Source organism: Salmo trutta, chromosome 2 (genome assembly GCF_901001165.1).
Source record: "Salmo trutta chromosome 2, fSalTru1.1, whole genome shotgun sequence".
In the NCBI taxonomy this organism is placed as follows: Eukaryota; Metazoa; Chordata; class Actinopteri; order Salmoniformes; family Salmonidae; genus Salmo; species Salmo trutta.
This window is the reverse complement of record NC_042958.1, coordinates 37,104,333-37,117,904: the sequence shown is the minus strand read 5'-3', so window position 1 is coordinate 37,117,904 and position 13,572 is coordinate 37,104,333. Positions and strand designations below refer to the sequence as shown.

The 13,572-nt window shown below is 40.9% G+C and overlaps 1 protein-coding gene across 4 annotated transcripts in view; it reads left to right on the top strand.

Moving 5' to 3' along the window:
• LOC115154734 (protein FAM49B) overlaps positions 1-13,572 on the top strand; it is a 69,171-nt gene that overhangs the window by 11,742 nt on the left and 43,857 nt on the right. For 2 of the 4 annotated variants that reach the window (XM_029701268.1, XM_029701258.1), the window contains exon 2: positions 9,686-9,777. The gene's annotated coding sequence lies outside the window, so the exon portion shown is untranslated. Of the gene's footprint in view, positions 1-9,685; positions 9,778-9,889; positions 9,975-13,572 lie in introns of those variants that run through there. The other 2 variants (XM_029701276.1, XM_029701285.1) reach the window with 2 other exon arrangements.

Below are 13,572 nucleotides of genomic sequence, written 5' to 3'. Positions count from 1 at the left end.
CAGTGGAAAAAGTCAACGTTCATCTGTCCATCATACCAAAAACAGCAGGTGCAAATTCTGGTTATCCTATAGGGTAACCTATTTTTTTAAATTAATTTGCAAGGACAAAGGTATCTCTTGATGGAGATGTAGTAGGCGTATATACAGTGACATCATTGTGAGTGGCGCAAAATATTTTAGCGTCACCAACCGTTGCTGTTACTTCAGGGGCCTTTGCACCCCTCCTTGACAGCATATCTGATGGAAACCCTGTGGCACTAGTAGCTTTGCCTTTTCTGGTGAGCAGTTTTTAAAACGTATTGGAGTGAGCCTTTGCTGTTTGACTCATGCTCTGTGCTGTAAAAACATCAAAGAAGGATGATGTTGAAAATGTGTAGGCAGGGCATATAGCAGTTGTGGGGTGTATATTGATGGGGGTAGTTAAAGCTGTAGGTCTACGTTTGTGTCTTATTCCTCTGATCAGTTTGTGTAGGAGTCAGTTTGTGTGGCAGTTTTGGGAGACGCTGGCCAGTAGTGATGCGCTGGTTGTCTCATAACCACAGTCCCCATGTATATAGGCCGGTGGGTTTAGGGTCATGAAATATTGTGTGGATGAAGGGTGGGTTGGTGATGGGTGGGTTGAATAAAAAGAAAACAATACATAAAAAAATGCATAAATGTTTATCTACAGGTTATAATCTTTCATTATTTGTAGGCTATCTGGCGTTAGTGTGTAAGCTTTAGGGCCTAAACTTGTGCTGTCAAATAGCCTACACAACAATCGCCAAACAGTTTTGGAATGGACAGAAAAAGTTAACCTAGATCCAGTGAGGCAAAAAGCACAATGTCAGATTTAATTCAATAAGAGAAAAGCTGTGAAATGGAGAGTTGAAAAAAAGAAGAGAGGTACAGAAAAGTAATGTTTGTGAAAGATTTGACCTAATGCTTATTATTATAATTTTTTTACCCAATTGGTAGTTACAAAACACAACCCCGCCTGCTTCTTAACACCTGCTCGCTTAACCCGAAAGCCATCCGCACAATGTGTCGGAGGAAACCCCGTTCAACCTACGACTGAAGTCAGCTTGTAGGCACCTGGCCTGCCACAAGGAGTCGCTAGAGCGAGATGAGCCAAGGAAGGCTCCCCGGTCAAACCCTCCCCTAACCCGGATGATGCTGCGCCAATTGTGCGCCGCCCTATGGGACTCCCGGTCACTGTGACATAGCCTGGGCTCAAACCCCAGGCAGTAGTGACGCCTCAACACGATGCAGTGCCTTAAACCGCTGTGTCACTCGGGAGGCCCCGCAATGTAGAAATTGCAGGTTAGGATCAGTGTGGGCCTCCAGATTTTCACTTTATCACATATAGTTGGGCTTGTGGATGGGTTATTAGCAATTGCGGGCGGTTGCGGGTGAACAAACAGCTAACCCACGCACCACTACTGGCAGGTTCTGTGAAGCATTCCTCTAAACTTTCTCACTTCCAAATCCTTTTCAAGCCATTGATGAAAGAGCCACACATAATGTACCCTCATCCTCTCTTGGGTAGGAAGCCTGACTGTCCATAATATAAACCTCAAATATCCTAACTGAAACCTTACCAATCATTCTTGGTTTTAAGAGAACATCATCTCTCCTGACATGCTAATGGGTTGTGTGATAGCACTGTGTTATAGGAAGGTTATGAACACCACATACCTCCTTCAGTGGATGCTTCATCATTAGCATTCTTGTACGTGATCCAGTTTTAGCCGTCTGACTCTTGTACGCATGTGGTGTGTACGTATGTGGTGTGTACGTATGTGGTGTGTATCTTTAGCATGGACATAGAGACACTCAATATTGGGATAGAAATAACCTAGCCTCCTTAAGATAAAGGGCTGAGGACTGAGTATCCTAATCATCCTGGAGAATCAAATTAAAGTCAAATTACATTTTATTTTTCACATGCTTCATAAACAACAAGTGTAGACTAAAAGTGAAATGCTTAATTACGGGCCCTTCCCAACAATGCAGAAAGAAAAAATAAAGCACAAGGAATGAATACACAATGAGTAACGATAGCCTGGCTATATACACAGGGTACCAGTGTGGAGTCGATATGCAGGGGTACGAGTTAATTTAGGAAGATGGCTTGGGGGTAGAAGCTGTTCAGGCTCCTGATGGTTCCAGACTTGGTGCATCGGTACCGGTTGCTGTACGGTAGCAGACTATTCTCTCTATGACCTGGGTGGCTGGCTGGAGTCTTTGACAATTTTTAGGGCCTTCCTCTGACACCGCCTGCTATAGAGGTCCTGGATGGCAGGGAGTTGGCCCCAGTGATGTACAGTCAAATGCCAAGCAATTCCCATACCAAGCAGTGATGCTGTCAGTCAAGATGCTCTCAATGGTGCAGCTGTAGAACTTTTTGAGGATTTGAGTGCCCATGCAAAATCTTTTCAGCCTCCTGAGGGGGAAGAGGCGTTGTTGTGCCTTCCTCATGATTGTGTTGGTGTGTATGGACTATGATAATTCTTTAGTGACGTGGACACCAAGTAACTTGAAGCACTTGACCCACTCCGTTTCCTGTCTGTAGTCCATGATCAGCTCCTTTGTCTTACTGACATTGAGGGAGAGGTTGTTGTCCTGGCACCACACTGCCAAGTCACTGATCTTCCTATAGGCGGCCTTATCGTCATCGGTGATCAGGCCAACCACTGTTGTGTCGTCAGCAAACTTGATAATGGTGTTTGAATTGTGCGCCGCCATGTAGTCGTGGTTGAACAGGGAGTACAGTAGGGAGCTAAGCACGCACCCCTGAGGGGCCCCTCTGTTGAGGGTCAGCGTGGCCGATGTGTTGTTGCCTATCCTCACCACCTGGGGGCGGCCCGTTAGGAAGACCAGGATCCAGTGTCAGAGGGAAGTGTTCAGTCCCAGGTTTCTGAGTTTAGTGATGTGCTTGGAGGGCACTATGGTGTTGAACGCTGAGCTTTAGTCAGTGAACAGCATTCTCACGTAGGTGTTCCTCTTGTCCAGGTGGGAGAGGGCAGTTTAGAGTGCAATAGAGATTGTGTCGTCTGTGGATCTGTTGGGGCGGTATGAGAATTGGAGTGGGTCCAGGGTGTCTGGGATGATGGTGTTGATGTGAGCCATGACCAACCTTTCTAAGCATTTCATGGCTATAGATGTGTGTGTTACGCGGCGATAGTCATTTAGACAGGTTACCTTGGCATTCTTGGGCACAGGGATTATGTTGGTCTGCTTGAAACATGTTGATATTACAAACTGGGTCAGGGAGTTTGAAAATGTCAGTGAAGACACTTCACAGGTCAGCACATGCTCTGAGTATGTGTCCTGGTAATCCGTCTGGCCCCGCAGCCTTGTGAATGTTAACCTATTTGCAGGTTTTACTCACATCGGCTATGGAGAGCGAGATCACACAGACGTCCGGAACAGATGATGCATGGTTCAGTGTTGCTTGCCTCGATGTGAGAACTGGGTGTATTCATTAGTTTTGCATCGAAACAAGATTTATTGGAAAAGTTCAGCTAGTCTCTCCCCATTTTCGTCCTCTTGCGTTAGTTATGTTCCAACATTCCCTCTATCTTGTGCTAATATTACTTATTTTTAAGTCTTTGTTCCAATACTTTAAATTTTTTTCTATCTTTCCTATCATATGAACATCTTTTTCTGACTCAAATAGGATTCCCTTAAGATTGCTCTGATGTCTAAAATATTTCAAATAGAAATGTTGTGAAAATATCTACATTAGTCGGGTCAAAATGGCTTTTTTAATTCTATGTCTGTATTTTTCCGTGTGGACCAATTTATCAGTGAATTCTGAAAAACTATCCAAGGATTGTTCCAAAGGGTTGTTTTTAGGGAGTGATATTGGATTCTTGTAGAATACATTTAATTGTATTCCATATTGTTATAATGTTCATGAATATGACGTTGTTATTGTTCTTAGCTTTATCCTTTGGATAAAGATTCTGGGGATGAGCATGCACATCTTCAATATGTACCTGCTGTTGCATTTAACTATATGTAACAATTAAAATCCTTGGGTGGCGAGTTGATACCATTCCTAGTCTGGAGGGTTAAAACCCCCATCAGACTTAGGAAGATGTAAAACCTTCCTTTATATTCCGAGTTGTATTTTTCCTTGTAAAGTCTGTTATGACCAAGTATACTTTTTTAAAGGATGTATTTGGTGGGGTGATAGGTATTACCGAAAATACAGTACCAGTCAAAAATGTGGACACCTTCTCATTCCAGGGTTTTTCTTCTTTTTTGAATTTTTTTTTTTACTATTTTCTACATTGTAGGATAATAGTGAAGACATCAAAACGATGAAATAACACATATGGAATCATGTAATAACCCAAAAAAGTGTTAAACAAATCAAAATATATTTTATATTTGACATTCTTCAAAGTAGCCACCGTTTGCCTTGATGACAGCTTTGCACACTCTTGGCATTCTCTCAACCAGCTTCATGAGGTGGTCACCTGGAATGAATTTCAATTAACAAGTGCGCCTTGTTAAAAGTTAATTTGTGGAATTTCTTTCCTTCTTAATGCATTTGAGCAAATCAGTTGTGTTGTGACAAGGTAGGGGTGGAATACAGAAGATAGCCCAATTTGGTAAAAGACCAAGTCCATATTAGGGAAAGAACAGCTCAAATAAGCAGAGTAACGACAGTCCATCATTACTTTAAGACATGAAGGTCAGTCAATCCGGAAAATGTCAAGAACTTTGAAAGTTTCTTCAAGTGCAGTCATAAAAACCATCAAGCGCTATGAGGAAACTGGCTCTCATGAGGACCGTCACAGGAAAGGAAGACCCAGAGTTACCTCTGCTGCAGAGGATAAGTTCATTAGAGTTACCAGCCTCAGAAATTGCAGCCCAAATAAATGCTTCACAGAGTTCAAGTAACAGACACATCTCACAATCAACTGTTCATAGGAGACTGTGTGACTCAGGCCTTCATGGTCAAATTGCTGCAAAGAAACCACTACTAATGAACACCAATAAGTAGAAGAGACTTGTTTGGGCCAAGAAACATGAGCAATGGACATTAGACAGGTTAAAAATCTGTCCTTGGCCTAATGAATCCAAATTTGAGATGATTGGTTCCAACCGCCGTGTCTTTGTGAGATGCAGAGTAGGTGAACGGATGATCTTCGCATGTGTGGTTCCACCGTGAAGCATGGAGGAGTGATGGTGTGGGGTGCTTTACTGGTGACACTGTCTGTAATTTATTTAGAATTCAAGACATACTTAACCAGCATGGCTACCACAACATTCTACAGTGATACGCCATCCTATCTGGTTTGCGCTTAGTGGGACTCTCATTTGTTTTTCAATAGGACAATGACCCAACGCACCTCCAGGCTGTGTAAGGGCTATTTGACCAAGAAGGAGAGTGATGTAGTGCTGCGTCAGATGACCTGGCCTCCACAATCACCCGACCTCAACCCAATTGAGATGGTTTGGGATGAGTTGGATCGCAGAGTAAAGGAAAAGCAACCAACAAGTGCTCAGCATATGTAGGAACTCAACAAGACTGTTGGAAAAGCATTCCAGATGAAGTTGGTTGAGAAAATGCCAAGAATGTGCAAAGCTGTCATCAAGGCAATGGATTGGTACTTTGAAGAATCAAAGATGATTTGTTTAACACTTTTTTGGTTACTACATGATTCCATATGTGTTATTTCATAGTTTTGATGTCTTCACTATTATTCTACAATGTAGAAAATAGTAAAAATAAAGAAAAACCCTTGAATGAGTAGGTGTGTCCAAACTTTTGACTGGCACTGTATATATCAATACGTTGGGAGCAATGCCATTCTGAAGAGATTTATTCTACCTGTAAGAAGATTGTTCCATTTAGTTGGATCCGTTTTCATATTGTTGAGTAACAGGATAAAGTTATCTTCATACATTTGTTTAGTTGTTTTCACTTATTAAACATCCTAAGTATTTGATCTTTTTTGTGGTCAACTTAAAGGTTTGCTGTAGATCATGAATTTAAATTCCTATAATTCCTATTGCCATTATTTTTTTTTTTCCTCCACGTAAATTTTATATCCTGAGATTTTAGAGTATTCAGAAAAATATTTTTAGCAAGCTGGCGTCGTTTTACATGTTGGATAAATCCTCCAATGGAAACTTAATTATGGGTTGTTACCATGGCAACATCTTCCAGTTCCTTGTTGCGAGTGAGATGGGGCTTAGAGCTGAGGAAAACTGACTCACACTTTTATACGAGGGAATGAAGATGATCATATTGAAACTAGAGCCGGTTATATAAGCCCTAGGGACAAAACACAGCTTATTTCAACTAAGGACGGAAACTGAGGCAGATCTGTATGCATGGATGTGACAATTCAACAAAATACATGAAAACAAATTAGGCACTGTGGAGAAGAATTGAAGCTCTGAGGCCGCCTCAGTAGTCTCCATTCACATAACAAGCTGGTGTGTGTGTGTGTGTGTGTGTGTGTGTGTGTGTGTGTGTGTGTGTGTGTGTGTGTGTGTGTGTGCTGCAGGGTTGTATTCACTAGGAACCTAACGGAAGAAATTACAGTTAACTAAAATGTACACTTAATTCAGTATAAACTAATGTATAGAATTGATTATACAACAGACAAAATTCACAAACGTGTCATGTCTTCAGTAGCGGTGCGTGGGTAAAATTACTGGGGAAGCCAAGCCAGAAAAGAAAGCCATATTACAACCTATGTGTTGTGATAATTGCATTGTTTGCTCGAGAACCTGTTAGTTCATATGCCTTGACACCGTGATGAATAGGCCTTAAGGCCGAGACAATAAGACAAAGTGGCAGAATAAATTCAACCACACATTTGTTTCATTACAGAACCAAAGAGCAACATCTGTCCTGTGAAGTCCACAAAGCATGTTGCACATAACAAACAGTTACATGACCTACAGCATGGTCAAGAAAGGTCATGTTTCTGACATTTTCGGTCAACTGAACAACTATTGATTTAGAACCACAGAGTTACCGCAAGTCACAAAGAAAACAGGAGCTGCCTCCACTATTCCAGCACCATTTCAACTTCAACATTTCAACGTCATCTAATTACTTATGCTAAGTCTAGTACAGTGACAACTACAAGATACCAAAAACGATTTAGTCCAATCAACGTAAGCTAAATATGATGTGGCTGTCCATGTTACTGATTTCTGTGTGTGTGTGCATGCAAGTAGAAAAATATGTTGACTCACCCTACTTGTAGGGAAACACAAATGCCGCCTCCTCTTTCATCTTACCAAAACGGTCTATGACTCTGTCATACAGTACACACTTTTAGTTTTTGTTGTCCTAGGTTACCTGGCTAAAATGTTTGCTCACTAGCTTAACTTCCTTTCATGGGCAACGATGCGCCAGGCAAGCTAGTTAACATTAGCATACCACATCTAGTTACATGTTGAACTTCCATCTTCTCAGGCCAGGGGCATGATGTATGAATTAATGGTTGGATCAGAATCACCATTATAATCTTTGGCTAGAACAGAGAATTAAGTAAAACAAGTCCAAATCCCTATCACCTCCCATGTCTAATTTAGGAAAGGGACGATTTTAGCTAGCTAGCTAGCCAACGGAGGACAACGACACAACGAGATGTAAAAAATGTTTCTGTCAATGACATTTGGCTTCTAATGTGATTGGTCTGAAGCCAAATCAAAACTGGCTTCCTTTTATACTTTTTTGGGGGGGCACCAGGACCAGTCACAGCTGAGCTCACTCAGTTTAGCTCAACGCTGATTGGCTATTTATTTTATACATTTTTTATCAAGGCAGGCCAAATGCTCGCTGGCTTCCCTTGCATTCAATGCTACAGGCGGCAACAATGTCATACTCTTTTTTTTTTTTTTTTTTTTGACCAGACAGCATCAGATAGATACGCTACATATAATGAGACAGAGGGGCGCTGTTTAGTTCGCTCGGATGCATGATCCGGTGAGATACTGTACATTCGGCCTTTTGGAAATGTATGAAATACATAGAGACGAAAGATACAAATAATGTATGTTTATTGTTTGGCTTGCCTTTTTTGTCATTTTGCTACTCTGACAGAATCGTCTCTTTCTGCTCATGAGTGAATCATTCTTATTCAGCATGATGAGGGAGAGGGAAGCTGCGACTGCTGTTGTTCCTCTAATATGCAACATTACTTTGTGTCTTGTACTTACCAATGTTCAAATTTCATACCCAGCCATTTTGAGTCTTGAGACCTCTTAAGACATATAAATGAAGACGTCTCGAGACATGTTTAAGACCTCTCCAGTGGTGTTGCTAAATTGACCCATTCTCCTTAACAATCCTTGAAGTCCCTGTCTGTAGGTGATACATACTGTAACTAATAATATGATGCCCTGGCACCGATGTCACTTAAAAATGTCCATTTGTATTTGATATAAACCTACAGCCCCTTTCAATGGAGATACAAATGGTTAAAAGAATGGTAGAAGAAGGGTAATAAGGTTCTACATTGAAACATAAGGGCGGTCTGAGAAAAGTAGAGATTTGATATCCCATAGCCACCAGAGTAGTACTATGCAGGTACTTTTTTCCAGCCATCTCAAAGCCTAGATATATTTGATGTTGACAGTTTGTCTCTACAGCTCAATCTTAGAGCAACTAGCTCGGTTGTTATAGGCGAAAGTCTCAGAGCTAGAAGTCCGATTACATTCATGCATGACCACCGCTAGTCCGTTATGGCAGGCCATTTGTTTGCAGCCTATTTGTATGCAGGCTAGTGGATAGTGGATAGTACAGCGTCCCAGTCCTAATGGTCTCACAGTCTACTGAACCTGCATTCAACCACGTTCTGAAAAGCTGAAAAGGGCCAGAGAACTCAAAGGGGAGTGTGGTTTGTTTCAAGTAACCTTTCAAATCCAAAATGGTAACAAAAAAACTAAAGATCAGGTTGAAGCGCATCTTGCCATGAGGGTTCTCTTTACCGGTGATTCTTTAAAGGTGACTATGCAAAAAAAATAAACGTTTGTTGTGACCATAGGACTAGAATTTATATTTCTAGGGTTGTGACAATGAGGATAGATCCCCCCCCCCCCCCCCCCATCTTGCACCTCAAACCATTGGCCGAGTTGATTGCAGTGAACACGAGTCTTGGTTGAACTAACACTAAGGATGTTCTGTCGATTGTAGCCTCACAGGAGGTATGGACCAGGGAGTGTAGTGGAAAAGCCGAAGTGCACGCTAAATGAGAGGAAGTGTTGCACAATAGGAAGTGGTGTGTGGCTGTGGCCGCTGTGCCTCCCAGTTTCTATCAGACTGCTGCGACGTTGCCCTCAAGATTCCCTCTGCAAGAGAATCACGAAGGCCTGCACTTGTGACTTACTAGCCACAGTTGCTGTCCATCAAATTCTCAACCTCTGGTAACATTGTATTCATGTGGCCTCTAGGGTCAAAGGTGTTCGGTACATCTATGGGTCAGTGCGATGCATGGTCGATAAACAAGGTCCTAGAGGTTGGAAATGTATGTTCTGGTCACGTGAATTGCTGGACCTGCTTACATGATGATTGGACTAGAGGTAGACCGAGAGGAATAACGAGCGTTGAATATTGTTCAGGTTAAGTTTTGTCGCCAAAAGGTTTTGATTTTGAAGGAACATGGGAACTAGATGATGGACTTTATTGTATCTGTTTTGAGACTCAATGAACCTGTGTTTTCAGGACCTGACCTCCGCTGGAGGACTGTGAACTTGGCCACCTGCCAGGCTGGGCCTCCTTCCTCCTGACTGACATCTCCAGAGCTTCTTCTGCAGGTTAGTATCAGCACAAAGTTGCCTGTAGACGCTGATCTTGGGTCAGTTTAGCATTTTCAACACTAATGGTTAACATTAGGATTGGGGGAGGGGGAAGCTGATTCTACTGTAGTTCTGTGCCTAGGGGAAGCTTCACCCCGGAGCTATCAACACCTACCGCTGTCATGTCCTGACTCATCTAACCTGAGGTTTCAACTGTAAGACCACAGCAAAACATGCTATCTGCTACAAGGCCTTTCTATCTGATTCTTTATACCTCTCTGATTCTTTATACCTCAAGTGTAAAATAACTTAGTGGAACTTCAGCTCTAAGACAAGCATTGTCTTTTGAACTTTGGTCACTCTCAAGCATTGTTTTTCTCTTCATTTTAAGTTCCTTCAAGCTCCTGTTGGGATTATTTGGAGCTAGAAGAATGCTTGTGTTGCACTTTTTCCCCATCAGGGTCACGATGTGTACGCTGTTTGTGTGATGCTGGTACGGAAATGAAGTGTATTGTGGGCCATGGAAAGGGTCTGAGTAATGCGAGTGCCTCAATTTCCTGCTCTATTCTCCAAGGCAGGCTACTTATCTAACTAGGGTCGTCACAGGGTCACCGGTGATTGTCTGACCTCATAGAAGTGAAGCTGACAGCCAAGTGTTTGAACGTGTTCTCGACCACAAACAAGAGCTTAGTCCAGGGGGCTTAGGTCTCAATGTTTTTCTGTCTGATTAATAGATACAGTTTGGCCGGGTTTCTGTCTGAACATTTGTGATTAAACTGTTTATTTTTGTCATGCTAGTCTAGTCGATGTGAAATGACTAGCTTGTTGTGCTCTAGTAGTGCTCAGTTGGTGACGTCACCCGCTCTGAGACAAAGTAGTTGTTACAGCTTTTGTAGTTGTCGCGGCTTTTGTGGAGTGACAGATAATTCTGCTTTTGTGGGTGACAGTTGTCAATGTGTTCAAAGGCTCCCTGGTTCAAGCTCAGGTTGGCAAGGAGAGGGATGGAAGCAACACTTTCACTAGGTTCCTGACCCGTTACACATTCAGTATTTTATATTTAAGGCAAGGTGTTCTGATTTGGAGGCTTATATCTCTGTTGTGTCCGAATCTGGCTGTATCCAGATGGAGGATTTCACTGTTGTTTCCTTGTTTCCTCACCTACACAACAAGCTCTAGCCACATCTAAGCCTAGAATCTTCCACAGCTCAGAGACACTGGTACAGTCAGCATTAGAAATGGGTGTCTATGACACATCACTCCTGTCTTTAAGTATTCCTGCATGTGGCATTTTCCCACCCCTTTTTATATTTTCCCTCTAGTCTCCTTGGAGACCGTTACGATGGCGCAGTGGCGGAGCTGTCATTCTTGGGCCTAATCAGAGGTGTCATAGGACGCTGTGACGTCACCTGCCCACCTCACCCACTCACCAAAGCTTCCTACCTGTCTGTCTGATAAAGCTACAGACAATCCAAGGCAAGCAGTCTAGGATTTAATAAGCAAATTTCATTTAAAATGTTCTGTGTGGTGGGTCATTCTATGACGCCCTTAACCACCAAGAAAAACACTTAAAAGTGTCAGATAATGACACAGTTTTGTTTTAATTGAAGTGTTTTATTGTTAATAAAACATATCTAAGACATTTTACATTGCAAACCATTAAAAAAAAAAAAAAAAAAAAATATATATATATATATATATATATATATATATATATATATATATATATATATATATATATATATATATATATATATATATATATATATATATATATATATATATATATATATATATATATATATATATATATACACACACACATACAGTATATTGTAGAACACGGTCAGTACCATGAAATTGGCTTGAGTTGTGTTTTAGTGACATATATTTTGAGTAAAAAAAGAGAAATGAAAGAAAATATACTTTCAATTCCATTTCACTGGTATTACCACACAATTTTCGAGGTGCAACATCGAAATACTTCCAGGAACGCTTGCGAAACAGACGAGGACGGGGTTTGGGGTATGAGAAGTCAATGAGAGAAGTGAAAAGTTCTTCCTTAGTTGTTATATTTCTCAAAATCGAAAGGCACAGTCTAGATTTGAGCCAGTGTCTTAAGTAGTTGAACATGTTATTACTCCAACCTTGTGAAAGTGACAAACTGACATTTTCATTTTCTTCCAAAACAACTTCATATCAAAGGAGTGCCTTTGATTTGATGGACTGCACATGCGCAGTTCGGCGTGAGATGACATTAGACCCGATGACGTATTTCTACGCATGAGCTTAGCTAGTCAACCTTCGCCATGACATCGCCTACAGGTGTGATAAGGGATTTCTATTGGAGAAGCAGTTTTCGTCTATCTTCAGTGATGGAAAAAGTACTCAATTGTCATACTTGAGTAAAAGTAAAGATACCTTTTAATAGAAAATGACTCAAGTGAAAGTCAACCAGTAAAATTCTACTTGAGTAAAAGTCTCAAAGTATTTGGTTTTAAATATACTTAAGTATCAAAAGTAAATGTAATTGCTGAAATATAGTTAAGTATCAAAAGTAAAAGTAAAAAAAAAATTAAATTCCTTATATTTAACAAACCAGAATGCACAATTTTCTGCACAAAGCATTTGTGTTTAGTGAGTCCGCCAGATCAGAGGCAGTAGGGATAAGCAGGGATGTTTCTCCAGATAAGTGCATTAATTGGACCATTTGCCTGTCCTGCTAAGCATTCAAAATGTAACAAGTATTTTCGGGTGGCAGGGAAAATGTATTGAGTAAAAAGTACATTATTTTCTTTAGAAATGTGGTGGAGTAAAAGTAAAAGTTGTCAAATAATAATAGTAAAGTACAGATACCCCAACAAAATACTTAAGTAGTACTTTAGAGTATTTTTTACTTATGTACTTTACACCACTGCCTATCTTCATGCTGTCTTTGGACAAGTCTTGTGTTTGTAACGCAAAATGGAGAAGAGCCTTTCTCTCGTCAGAGATCGCATTTGTTTTTTGAGATTGCAAAATGTGACTTTTTCATTCAAGACAGGCTAAATATATTGTTTCAGGTGATAATAAAACATGTTTTGTTTAGTTTCTTAACTTTTTTCTCTAACTATAAAGCAAGTCAATCTAGCTTGCACTACAGAGCAGCTAGCTAGCTAAAAGCAAGGCTAGGTTGAAGATACAACTAGCTAGCAACTCCACCTAATAATTATCATCAAAAACAAACTTAATTACCATCACAATACATTTAAACAGGAGGCAACAGTCATATAATATTATTGGCTTAACAGCCAATGTGCATTTGGAATGGGTAATTGGGTAGTTGTTTAATATCCCATAAAGCCATCACCGAAAACTACATATTTTCATATTTTTCTGTGGTTTGGTAACTTCCTGTTCTTTGACAGACTCTGGCTGGGCTGAAGAAGACACAAAGTTTGAAAATTTTAAAGTATGCGGTGTCCGTCTCACAACGGAGCCTTCAAGGGGGCGTGTTGTGATTCCAGTCCATTGTGGATGTCCCCATTTTGAAATACATGACTTTCGGCGCAACGTTACACCTCAATCAGACCAACAGCGTCATTGCATCAATGCTGGTTAATAAATTCTGCAGTCAAACTTTTTTATTATGTAGTCCAACATTTTTAGTGGATATGTGTCCAACAAAGTTCAACATTCACCTTTTGTCCAACAATATGCACAACACAGAACACACTGCAACAGCCTCTGCAACTCAATGCTGCAAGGTAAACGCAGCATTCCAATGAAAATTAATGTACTTCTGGTATACCAAAACGCAATGATGCTGTCGGTCTG